Source organism: Berghia stephanieae, chromosome 11, assembly GCF_034508935.2.
Source record: "Berghia stephanieae isolate SIO BIC M18660-M18661 chromosome 11, UCSD_Bste_1.3, whole genome shotgun sequence".
Taxonomy (NCBI): Eukaryota; Metazoa; Mollusca; class Gastropoda; order Nudibranchia; family Aeolidiidae; genus Berghia; species Berghia stephanieae.
In genome coordinates this window covers 35,255,177-35,269,067 of record NC_088370.1, presented here as the reverse complement: position 1 = coordinate 35,269,067, position 13,891 = coordinate 35,255,177, and positions in this window count along the sequence as shown.

Sequence of the window (13,891 nt, the reverse complement as noted above, 5' to 3'; positions counted from 1 at the left end):
TTGTAATTCCTCTATATCCCTTACCAATGGAAGTCCAGTTCGCCCTATTGCGGCTTGAGGTCTGGAGTTTTCAGAAAGAGGGCAACAACAGCTTGACTTTATCATTGTTTGCCTCATTCCCTATATAGATAGTTCGAAGATGACGTCACTCAGGTCTTTGTTATTGTTTTTTGCCATCCGCGTTTATGAGTAATGCTCACTGAACTGTATTAACCAGACTATAAACGTTCATGGATACACACAGTTTTGTGTGTTGGTCCGTTATACTTCCGGATGGCAATGTTATGAGCTTCTTAGCCAAGCGCATACTATCTATAGTAAAATCGGATAAGATTATTATCATCATTATCATCTACATCATCATTAATATTATTGGGAAGCAGAAAAAAACAAAACATTCGTGTTTTTCGGATCTAAATTACCCTGCCAAGATACCAGAAAACGGTCGGGGATTCCGGAAGCCTCTGATCGTGAAAATACTAACGAAAGAGTGAAAATGGAGAGGCGCCGTATAGATAGTATGCGCTTGTCTAAGAAGTTCACAACATTGCCATCCGGAAGTATAACTGGCCAATACACACAACTGTGTGTAGCCATGAACGTTTATAGTCTGGTTAATACAGTTTAGTGAGCACTACTCATAAACGCGGATGGCAAAAAACAATAACAAAGACCTGAGTGACGTCATCTTCGAACTATCTATAGATAGTTCGAAGATGACCTCACTCAGGTCTTTGTTATTGTTTTTTTGCCAGCCGCGTAGTTCTCACTAAATCGTATTAACTAGACTATAAATGTTCATGGTAACACACAGTTGTGTGTATTGGCCAGTTATACTTCCGGATGGCAATGTTGTGAACTTCTTAGACAAGCGCATACTATCTATACGACGCCTCTCCATTTTCACTCTTTCGTTAGTACTTCAAAATACCATATTAAAAGCCAAGTACATATCCACAGGGGACATAATCCACCAATAAAAGTAGACACATTTTGATATCCCACATTATTTCCCTTGAATAAAAGATAAAGTCATTATTATATCATTCATTCAAATGTTTTCATTCTTTGTATGATGTGAGTCATGCACGTTATAAATAGAATGAAGTTGACGTCACTCAAGTCTTTGTTATTGCTTTTTAATTTTTGCCATCCACGCATATGAGTAATTCTCACTTAACTGTATTATCCAGACTATAAAAGTTCAACGTTATGAGTTTCTTAGCCAAGCGCATACTATCTACACTCAACATTCTTGTATCTATTGCATTGCACTTAATCTTTGCCCAATATTACATGTCTTCTTGATAAATGTCACTATGCTGGTGTCGATCAAATTAAAGAAATAAACTACAATTATGAATTTTATATATATATATATATTATATATATATATATATATATATATATATGAGTGTTGGTGGGTACTTGTAGGTACAAAAGTGCTCGATAATGGTGGTTAGAGCTAATATATAATGTAAATTTTCACTCACATTTTTTGCCGAGACGATTCGTTTCTGTGTTTTTCCTTTAATTCACACTTCTTCAGTCGGCATAATCCATTCTGTCATGACAGAATGGATTATGCCGGCTGAAGAAGTGTGAATTAAAGGAAAAACACAGAAACGAGTCGTCTCGGCAAAAAATGTGAGTGAAAATTTACATTTTATATATATATATATATATATATATATATATATATATATATATATATATATATATATATATATAATAATATATATATATATTATATATATATATATATATATATATATATACATACATATATATATATATATATATATATATATATTATATATATATATATATTTATATATATATATATGTATATATATATATATACATGTGTGTGTGTGTGTGTGTATGCGCGCGTGTGTGTGCGAAGCCATCGTTATGTTATAGCCTGATACTGAAATCCAAATGTACTGGCAGTTTGACGTCATTATTTGCTTTTTGATTGCCTAATGAGTTGTTAGTAGTGCTCATGGAAACAAGTTATTTCATTGGTTGAACTATTGAATACAAGTCACGATTTGTTTTCTTCTGTGGCAAAAGACTGGCATTTTGACGTCATTTTTTAGTCAGTATCAGCGTGGCCTTTGTAAAGTTATGGCCTGATACTGACCGTAGCCATCGTTATGTAACATTACGAAGGCCACGCACTGACCAAAAAATGACGTCTAAATGCCAGTCCTTTTGGATTTCAGTATCAGGCTATAACATAACGATGGCTACGGTATCAGGCCATAACTTTACGAAGCCACGGTGTGTGTGTGTGTGTGTGTGTGTGTGTGTGTGTGTGTGTAAAAAAAAACACTGGTTTGTTTTATTGATTTGTAAGGGGATACAATCGAGTTAATCTTATGTTGACTGTTTCTTTTGTGTTATCTCCCTTTTATAACATGTACCTCTAATGTTGAAATTGTTACTGTGTTTGAGGATATTTATTTAAAAAGTTGATTGTTGAGAATGAATGTAGGGGAAACAAATGATGATCATGTAGGAAGATTCTTCGTAAAAGGATTTACCGTATGCATTTGTACAGCAGATCTAAAAGAAAATGCGAAACCTGAAAGGAACGAAACTGAGCGCAGACCGAGAACGCGTCTCCACCAAATCACACTGGCGATAAAGTGTATTTGTGACCCTCCGTCTCAAAACGGTATTATGTCGGGATGATTCAGACCCCAAAAAGTGAATTTAGAGATAGATTGATGAGAAATTGGACCTTAGAAGTTTTTGCAATGCAAGAAATAGTCTTTATACTCCACCAGAACGTACAGAAATTAAACCCAAGTTGGATATTTGTGGCTATGAATTCAATTTCCCTTACCGAGTGGATCCCGACATAATACCGCTTCGATACGGTGGGTCACATTTTGTATATCCGTGTCCCAAAATTAAAAACGTCAATAACAAATTAATTATTTAATCACAACTTTGAACTAGTTCTGATAACCTATAATGATAACATCCAAGCCCACATTGCAATGACAGAAGATTTTCTTCATGTCAACAAATATGTAGGGAGAACACCAACATCAATGGGAACTACCCTGAACCAGGACCTCTCTACATATCAGAAATTTCTGGATTCAGATGAGGCCGAATTAATCCCTGAAGCACTAAGAAATACTGCAGTGCCCTCCGTACTAAAGTCACAACAAGATTTTTATATTGTATTTTAGCATTATCTAGAGGTCGTCTCAATGCAGTTTTATCATGTAGTCGCCATAACGACCCCAATACAAATACATAATTACGTATTAAGTAGCATAGGAAACATAAATGCACAGCATCAATGTGGTGTGTTATTTTGATATTCTTCCATATTTTTATGGTCCAACGATGCGAGTCCAAAGTCCAAAGGTTAATTCTTGAGGAAATGAGATTGACCTTAAGGCGACCAGAAAATTGTCGCCATTATGACATTTTAAAAAAGCGCTTTGAGTGGATATCGCGCTATATAAAAGCTCTTTCTTTAAGGTTTCCTAAAATTACTGAGCTCGGGGGCGTCTTTGATTTCTTTTGCCCATTTGCTCCATACTTCTTGGGCCTCGACAGGGACATATTTTTCAGCAAGAGACGGAGAAGAAAAGGTTTGTTTATTTATAATTATAATAGTAAGACAAAGAATAAGTATAGAGGGAACAAAATTGACGTCACTCAGCCCTTTGCTGTTGTTTTTAGACGGCCATTTTGATGATTAGTTCTCACTAAATTATAGATAGTTCGAAGTTGACGTCACTCAGATCTTTGTTATTGTTTTTTTGCCATCCGCGGTTATGAGTAATGCTCACTGAACTGTATTAACCTGACTATAAACTTCATGGATACACACAGTTTTGTGTGTCGGTCCGTTATACTTCCGGATGGCAATGTTATGAGCTTCTTAGCCAAGCGCATACTATCTATATCAATCAGACTCAAACGAATATTTTTGTGTTCGTGGATAGCTCACACGGTAGAGCCACGCTCTCACCTGCCAGGCGGAGTTGTCGTACCAATAAGGTCGCAGTTCAAACCCCACCACCGCCGCGAAAATAATTTTTATTCTCTATTGTCTTCTGGCACTTTTCTACTCACTTCATATCTTGTTGTTACCAACATAAGTGCCTGCTCCACTCACTTTTCTGAATTAAAAATTCACCCCATACACCGGAGCATACTCAATGTCTCAATCGTTTCTATGTTATATGTTTGTGATGAGAATATTGGCTATAAGCTAAACTGCTGGTCAAATTACTTCGCGATGGTGGCGAACGAATCGGCGATCTCAAGAAGTGGGTGAGAGAGGATCTAGAATGACTTTGGGTTTGAAACGATATTTTTGTGTTCGTGGATAGCTCACACGTAGAGCCACGCTCTCACCTGCCAGGCGGAGTTGTCGTACCATAAGGTCGCAGGTTCAAACCCACCACCGCCGCGAAAATAATTTTATTCTCTATTGTCTTCTGGCACTTTTCTACTCACTTCATATCTTGTTGTTATCAGACTCAAGCTATAAACGTTTTAAGTTAAACATAGTTTTGTGTGTTGGTAAGCTATATCGTAGCCATCGTTAACATATAGCCTGACACAAGAACCTTCTAGGACTGGCAGTTTGACGTCATTTTTTTAGGTTTGTGTAGCGTCTAGTGAGTTGTCGTTAGTAGAGCTCATGGAAACAAGTTATTTCATTGGTTGAACTATTGAATACAACTCACGATTTGTTTTCTTTTGTGGCCAAAGACTGGCATTTTGACGTCATTTTTTGGTCAGTGTTAGGCAAGAACTTTACGATGGCTACGGTTATATCCGACTGGCGGATGTTGTGAATATTTTACCTAAATGCATAACTTGAATTATTGTTACATTCTTAGTTCCTATGACAAGATTAGATGCTGGTTGATCCATATACCAAAGAAATCAAGAGGGATCGTATGGTTTATGGGTATAGACAATCACCACTTGATTCTCAGTTAAATTGGATTTCTGTTTATTAGGATTCAATAGTCTGATGACACGTCCGCCCAGCAACCAGCAGCTTGGTTCTAAACACAGAAAATCAGTATTTTTTAATTTCTTCATGCTGGCTATAACTTTTTCACATGTCATGTGATCAGAATGTATAAAAGTCAAAACATTTTCAGATTTATAATGTTTTTCTCCTCTGGATACATTTTTATGCTCGTCGGAGAAGAATTCCATAAGGGCGTCCGCCATTGTTCCGATAGTTTAGAACCAGTTACTAAGTTATTATGCGTCATTACGAGGGAAGTGACGTCACGACTGTTGAAGCCTATTCCTGACATACAAAAACCTCAAAAATAACTATGCCTTTCCGCCACGACATCATAAGACATCGTCGCCTCGGCAACTCATGAAGGAATATAAAATCCACCAAACAAGATGTCTGATGTCAACAGGAATCGCCCATGTTGCCCGAATGAGCAAAATGGGGGTTAATAATCTTACCCATTGAAAAAAAAGCGGGGCTCGAACCCAGGACCTTCCGGGTCACAGTTTAATGCCTTAACCACTCGGCCACTTCGCCCCCAATATAATTATGATTAAATTCGAATACACAGGGTATTCAATTATTGGTTGGTCTAAAGTATGATATGATATGATATGATAGATATGATATGATATGACATGATATCAATGATAGATATATGATATGATATGAAATGATCGATATGATATGATATGGTATGATATGATATGATATAATATGATATGATATGATATGATATGATGTGATGCGATACGATATGATACGATACGATACGATACGATATGATATGATATGATATGATATGATAGGATATGATATGATATGATACGATATGATAGATATGATATGATATGATATGATATGATATGACATGATATGATATGATATGATATGATATGATACGATACGATACGATACGATACGATATGATATGATATGATATGATATGATATGATATGATATGATATGATACGATATGATACGATATGATATGATATGATATGATATGATATGATATGATATGATATGATATGATATGATATCATATGATATGATATGATATGATATGATATGATATGGTATGATATGATATGATATGATATGATATGATATGATACGATATGATATGATATGATATGATATGATACGATACGATACGATACGATATGATATGATATGATATGATATGATATATGATATGTATGATGATATGATATGATATGATATGATATGATATGATAGATATGATATGATATGATATGATATGATATGATATGATATGATATGATATGATATGATATGATATGATATGATATGATATGATATGATATGATATGATATGAAATGATATGATATGATATGATATGGTATGATATGATATGATATGATATGATATGATATGATATGATATGATATGATATGATATGATATGTATGATATGATATGATATGATATGATATGATTGATACGATATGATATGATATGATATGATATGATACGATACGAATTTCGATATGATATGATATGATATGATATGATATGATATGATATGATATGATATGATAGATTTGATATGATATGATATGATATGATATGATATGATATGATATGATATGATATGATATGATATGATATGATATGATATGATATGATAGATATGATATGATATGATACGATATGATATGAATGATATGATATGATATGATATGATATGATATGATATGTATGATATGTTATGATAGGATATGGTATGATATGATATGATATGATATGATATGATATGATATGATATGATATAATATGATATATATTGATATGATATGATATGATATGATATGATATGATATGATATGATACGATACGATACGATACGATAGATACGATACGATACGATATGATATGATATGATATGATATGATATGATATGATACGATACGATACGATATGATATGATATGATATGATATGATATATATTATGATAGGATATGGTATGATATGATATGAATTGATATGATATGATATGATATGATATGATATGATATGATATGATAGTGATACGATACGATATAGATATGATATGATATGATATGATATGATATGATATGACATGATATGATATGATATGATATGATACGATACGATACGATACGATATGATATGATATGAATGATATGATATGATACGATCGATACGATACGATACGATATGATATGATATGATATGATATGATACGATACGATACGATATGATATGATATGGTATGATATGATATGATATGATATGATATGATGTGATATGATATGATGTGATATGATATGATAGATAATATGATATGATTGTGATATGATATGAATGATATGTATGATATGATATGATATGATATGATATGATATGAACATGATATGATATGATATGATATGATACGATAGATACGATACGTAGATATGATATGATATGATATGATATGATATGATGATATGATATGATATGATATGGTATGATATGATATGATATGATATGATATGATATGATACGATATGATACGATATGATATGACATGATATGATAGATATATGATATGATAGATATGTTATGATATGACATGATATCAATGATAGATATATGATATGATATGAAATGATCGATGATAGATATGATATGATATGATATGATATGATATGATGTGATATAGATATGATATGATAGCTATGATATGATAGATATGATATATGATCAATATGCTATGATATGACATGATATATGATATGATATGATATGATATGATATGATAAATACGATTTATGATAGATATGATATGATAATATATGATATGATATGATATGATATGATATGATATGATTGATATGATATGATATGATATGATTGATATGATATGATATGATATGATATATGTGATATGATATGATATGATACGATATGAGATGAGATGAGATGATATGATATGATGTGATATGATATGATATGATATGATATGATATGATGTGATATGATATGATATGATATGATATGATATGATGTGATATGATGTGATATGATATGATATGATATGATATAACTATATAAATAACTCTGATACACTTATCATGAATGAGTTTTATGTAGCGCAATATCCACTAAATTTTGTCCTCAAGACCCTTTACAAGGAGTCCCTAGCGGACAGCAACACTCAATATGTAGAACGAGACATGACTGCAGTTAACGGATGATACCATTTCCCCCCGACAGAAACTCATGTTACACTTGAGTCCAGTGAGAGAATGCGAGTCAAGATTATTTTTCAAGGACGCAACTATGCGTGTATTCACAATGCTTTTTCGCTTCACAATGTTTTGGGTTGTTTTTCTTTCCCGCGCAGGCTATATGAAACTATGTTTTCATTTCAGCGTTAGGTGCACAGGCCTGTTAGGTGTCATTTTTTGTATACTATCTTTTAACAAACAAGGCTTAGGCGAGTGAGGTAATTGTGTGTTAAGTGCCCAACCCAAAGACACCACCAGAAGCTTCCACGATCACTACGATCGTTACCTATTCAGTCAATGGCCACGCTTAAGATCGCTTGACTTTTGTGACAAGACGAAAGACACCTTAGCTTTGTAATCAAAGATGGTACGTGTACGCTAGTTCAACCATATTAATCAGCAGAGATTGTGTGCAGTGCAGTGTTAGACACAACCACCTCTTGATTATCAATTGAACTTTAAATATTTATTAAAGCAACACGAAAATATACGTTGTCAATTGAACATGAAATCTGTACCAAACAAGGCAACACTAAAATACTGGTTGTCAATTGGACATGAAATATGTACCAAACAAGGCAACACTAAAATAATGGTTGTCAATTGGACATGAAATGTGTACCAAACAAGGCAACACTAAAATAATGGTTGTCAATTGGACATGAAATGTGTACCCAAACAAAGAAATACGAAAACATAAGTTGGAAATTGAACGTGAGATCTGGACAAAACAAAACAACACGAAAGCGTAAGTTGTCAACTGAACACGAAATCTGTACCAAACAAGCCAACACAAAAACATCCATTGTCAATTGAACACGAAATCTGTACCAAACAAGGCAACACAAAAACATCCATTGTCAATTGAACACGAAATCTGTACCAAACAAGGCAACACTAAAACATACGTTGTCAATTGAACATCAAATCTGTACCAAACAAAGCAACACTAAAACATCCATTCTCAATTGAACATCAAATCTGTACCAAACAAGGCAACACAAAAACATCCATTGTCAATCGAACGTGAAATCTGTACCAAACGAAGCAACACTAAAACATACGTTGTCAATCACTCACTCACACATATGCAGACAAGTAAAATCGTATTCATCGTCACCAACATCGTCATCAACAGCATCACCATCATCATCATCATCATCATTATCATCATCATCATCATCATCATCATCATCATCATCATCATCATCATCATCATAATCATAATCATCATCATCATCATCATCATCATCATCATCATTATCATCTTCATGTACCATATTTCTAAATTTACTTTCATTTTTTGGGGTCTGGTTCATCCGGACATAACACCATTCTGAGACAACGTGTCACAACAAACAAACAAAACAATAAATGAGGTGAGTAGGAAAGTGCCAGAAGACAACAAAGAATAAAAACTTCGCAGCGGCGATGGGGGCTCGAACCCGCGACCTTACTGGTACGACAACTCCGTATGGCCAAGGAGATCATGACACTAGCGATTTGAGCTATCCACGACCCCCCCCCCCCCACCCCACCCCTCCCCCAAAAAGTCATTTCAAAGCTTAGTCTAACTTGAGCCTCTTTCCCCGACTTCTTGAGGTCACGGGTTCAACACACACAAACCCCGCGAAGTTGGTTGGCCAGCGTTTAAGCTTAATAGCCAATATTCTCAACACAAACATGTAACAAACAAACAAAAACGTTTTCAGAGACATGACATAACCTAACAATAGTCATTCATATAGCACAAACTTCCAAACTGATCAAATGCTCATCGGCGCTTAGAATTATCGATGGCTCACTCGCATACTCATGGGGTCGTGGATAGTTCATACGGTAGAGTCACGATCTGCTCGGCCAGACGGAGTTGTCGTACCAGTAAGGTCGCGGGTTTGTTTTTGTGTTGTGTGGATTTCAAGTTTTGGGGGAAATTCTGAAAATGGCTGGTAAGGAGATGGTTAAGCTTAAATTCTGGCCAACTTCGAGACGTTTGTTTGTGTTGAACCTGTGACCTTAAGGAGTCGGGGAGAGAGGCTCTAGTTAGACAGAGGTTTGAAGCGATTTTTTTTTGGGGGGGGGGGTCGTGGATAGCTCATACGGTAGAGTCACGATCTCCCCGGCCAGGCGGAGTTGTCGTACCAGTAAGATCGCGGGTTCGAGCCCCCATCGCCGCGGCAAAGTATTTATTTTCTGTTGTCTTCTGGCACTTTCCTACTCACTTCATTTCTCGTTATACACATACAACATTCACTATCACAACACACTCACATGCACATCCACTGTTCACTAAATAATAAATTCACTATTTCACTGTTAATTCTAGATACCATACACCTGTTTTAAAAATGATTCAATTTTTTTTTGTTTAACTTGAAAGAGGAAAAGAAGCCAGATTTATTTGTTTGAAGGGATAGAAAGTTCCAAGTGGTTGATCCAACTTAAGTAAAAGAGCAATTGAAAATCATAGTCTGATAAACGTACATCGAGATTATAGATACTAGTGTGTACTTGGCTAAGAAGATCACAACATTGCCATCCGGAAATATAACGAACCAACACACAAAACTAGGTGTAACATTGAACGTTTATAGAACTGGTTAATACAGTTTAGTGAGAATTACTCATAAAAACGGATGGCAAAGAACAATAACAAAGACCCGAGTGACGTCAACTTCGTTCTATCTATAACAATACAAGCATAGTTGTCCGTTCAATTGGATTCAGTAGTCTGATGTCACGCCGCCCGGCCATCTTGGTTCTAAACAAAGAAAATCGGTACTTCTAATTCTTCATGCTGGCTAGAACTTTTTCACATGTCATGTGATCAGAATGTTTTAAAAAGTCAAAATATGATCATATTTATAATGTTTTTCTCCTCTTGATAGACTTTTATGCTCGTCGGAGAGTTATTTCAACAGGGCGTCCGCCATTGTTCCGATAGTTTAGAGCCAGTTACTAAGTTACCATGCGTCATTATGAGGGAAGTGGCGACACGATTGTTGAAGCGTATTTCTCTGATCTTTATAGATAGTTCGAAGATGACGTCATTCGTGTCTTTGTTATTGGTTTTTTTTTTGTTGTTTTTTTTTTTGTTTTTTTTGCCATCGGCGTTTATGAGTACTTCTCACTAAATTGTATTAACCAGACTATAAACCTTCACGGTTACACACAGTTTTGTGTGTTGGCCAGTTTTACTTCCGGATGGCAATGTTGTGAACTTCTTAGCCAAGTGCATACTATCTATAGACAATACATATGTGACCCTCCGTCTCAAAACGGTATTATGTCGGAATGATTCAGACCCCAGAAAGTGAATTTAGAAATAGAATGATGAGAAATTGGACCTTAGAAGTTTTTGTAAAGCAAGAAATAGTATTTATACTCCAGCATGACGTAGAGAAATTAAACCCAAGTTTTGTAATTTGTGGAAATGAATTCAATTTCCCTAACCGAGAGTATCCCGACATAATACCGCTTTGAGACGGGGGGTCACATATTTCGATTTCGTAAGAGAACTCCACAGAGCGTATCATTTAGGCACGGATGGCAGGTGTTTCTGCATTTGTGACCCCCCGTCTCAAAGCGGTATTTTGTCGGGATACTCTCGCTAGGGAAATTGAATTCTTTGCCACAAATACCAAACTTGGGTTTAATTTCTTTACGTCTTGCTGGAGTGTAAATACTATTTCTTGCTTTAAAAAAACTTCTAAGGTCCAATTTCTCATCATTCTATTTCTAAATTCACTTTCTGGGGTCTGAATCTTCCCGACATAATACCGTTTTGAGACCGAGGGTCACATTAAATATTTTGTATATTTCGCTCACTTATTATAGAATCCTTGACCAATGTTAAGAACGGAAAATGCGGCTATGTGGTCTAGTGGTATGACACTCTCTGTCGGATCCGAAGGTCCTGGGTTCGAGCGTTAACAGCGTTGTCTCTGTCCGTAAAAAATTGTAACATCGCCTAACCGTCCCGTCCTAAATGTTAAATGTTGCTGTTGGCAAGTCCTTGTAAACGCTTTGAACAGATTTAGTCGATATTGCTCTATATAAAAGCTCAAATTTTTTTTTAATTGTTTATACAAATTTTAAGGAATTATTTGTTTTGAAAATAGTGAGAGAAACCCACTAACTGGTACCGATTCAATGCAAGTACTCCTACCTCATTGTCAGAGGGTTGACACACAACCCACTTGCTAAATATGATGGCGGATAGTTGCTGGGTGGGGATCCTGACCTCCCATAGCGGGCAGGGAGGCACATGCTGTGTCTTCTATCACCCTGTATCTGTTTTCCAATTGCTTTCTGTCTTTGTCTTGGAATGAGATTACTTGGTTTTGTCCTGACCCTGGCCGGAGTCCTTGACTGAGAGGGAAACAGTCAAATGTATAGTTATATTTTTGGGAGATGATATTTTTTTTTCTTTGTAAATCATCTCTCTGTTATGCATTGTATTATGTTTAGTTTACATGTTATATTATATGATTTGTAAACATTTGAGTGTGCTCCTCTTAGTTGGGACCTGTGCTTGTGTCTGGAAGAGACTTTTAGGCGATCTCAAACTAAGTATTTTGATAGTGTGCTCTTGGAATCTTCATCTATTCCCTATTTGAACCAATTCCCCTTTGTCTTCCATTTTTTTCGGGTGCTTAAATTGTAATTCTAGACCTTTTTACTATCCCATTTTCTTCCTTTTTACTGGCGCTGATATGACCTTAATGTGTTGCAAGCGCCGTAAAACCCTTAAAAACAAAACAAAACAGCGGATATTTGACTCCTTGGAAAAGGCTCTCTACTCACATTCTCTCATCGTGTAAAATGAGTACCTGACCGTTAACAGCGTTGTCTCTGTCCGAATAAAAATTGTAATATCGCCTAACAGGCGTCGTGTCCCGTGCTAAAATGTTAAGTGTTGCTGTTGACTAGGGACCCCTTGTAAAGCGCTATGAGCACGTTAAGTGGATATTGCGCTATATAAAAGCTCGAATGAAGTTGGGTTTTGCTGAGTTTTGCTCATGCATTCTGCTGAGTTTTTCTTCTCAATTAGCAGGGATTAGTTGTTTTTTTTAAGCCCCTAAATGCCACTAACCCATACTAACCTAAGTGAAAAAAAAATAGCATTTTTATATAACTATTGGGTCTATATATGTGACCCATCGTCTCAAAACGGAATTATGTCGGAACGAACCATATGCTTAAAAGCTGAATTAATTGTTAAACTGGTCAAGTATATAAATTGTTGGCATTAGCACCCTAAAATATGGTATCCATTCTCCTCAATAAAACATACAAACTCAACACAAGTCTGATATTTCTGGCTATAAATTCAATTTTCAACATCTTAACCATCCCGACATGGTACCGTTTTGAGGCGAAGGGTCACATATATGTCTTTGCACTGGAAGCATAAACCACAAAATACTCAACGATGCCAATGAATCCAAGATTGTGCAGCTTTGTGAGTCATGATGAAATAAAATGGTTTTCGCATTTTCTCCAAAACAAATGTTTGGCACTTAGAGGCTTTTTGGAACTAACCCATTCGATTGTCATCTTACACCAACGTCTTTATTCCCTAAACCCGTCACCTTGGGGCATAATGAT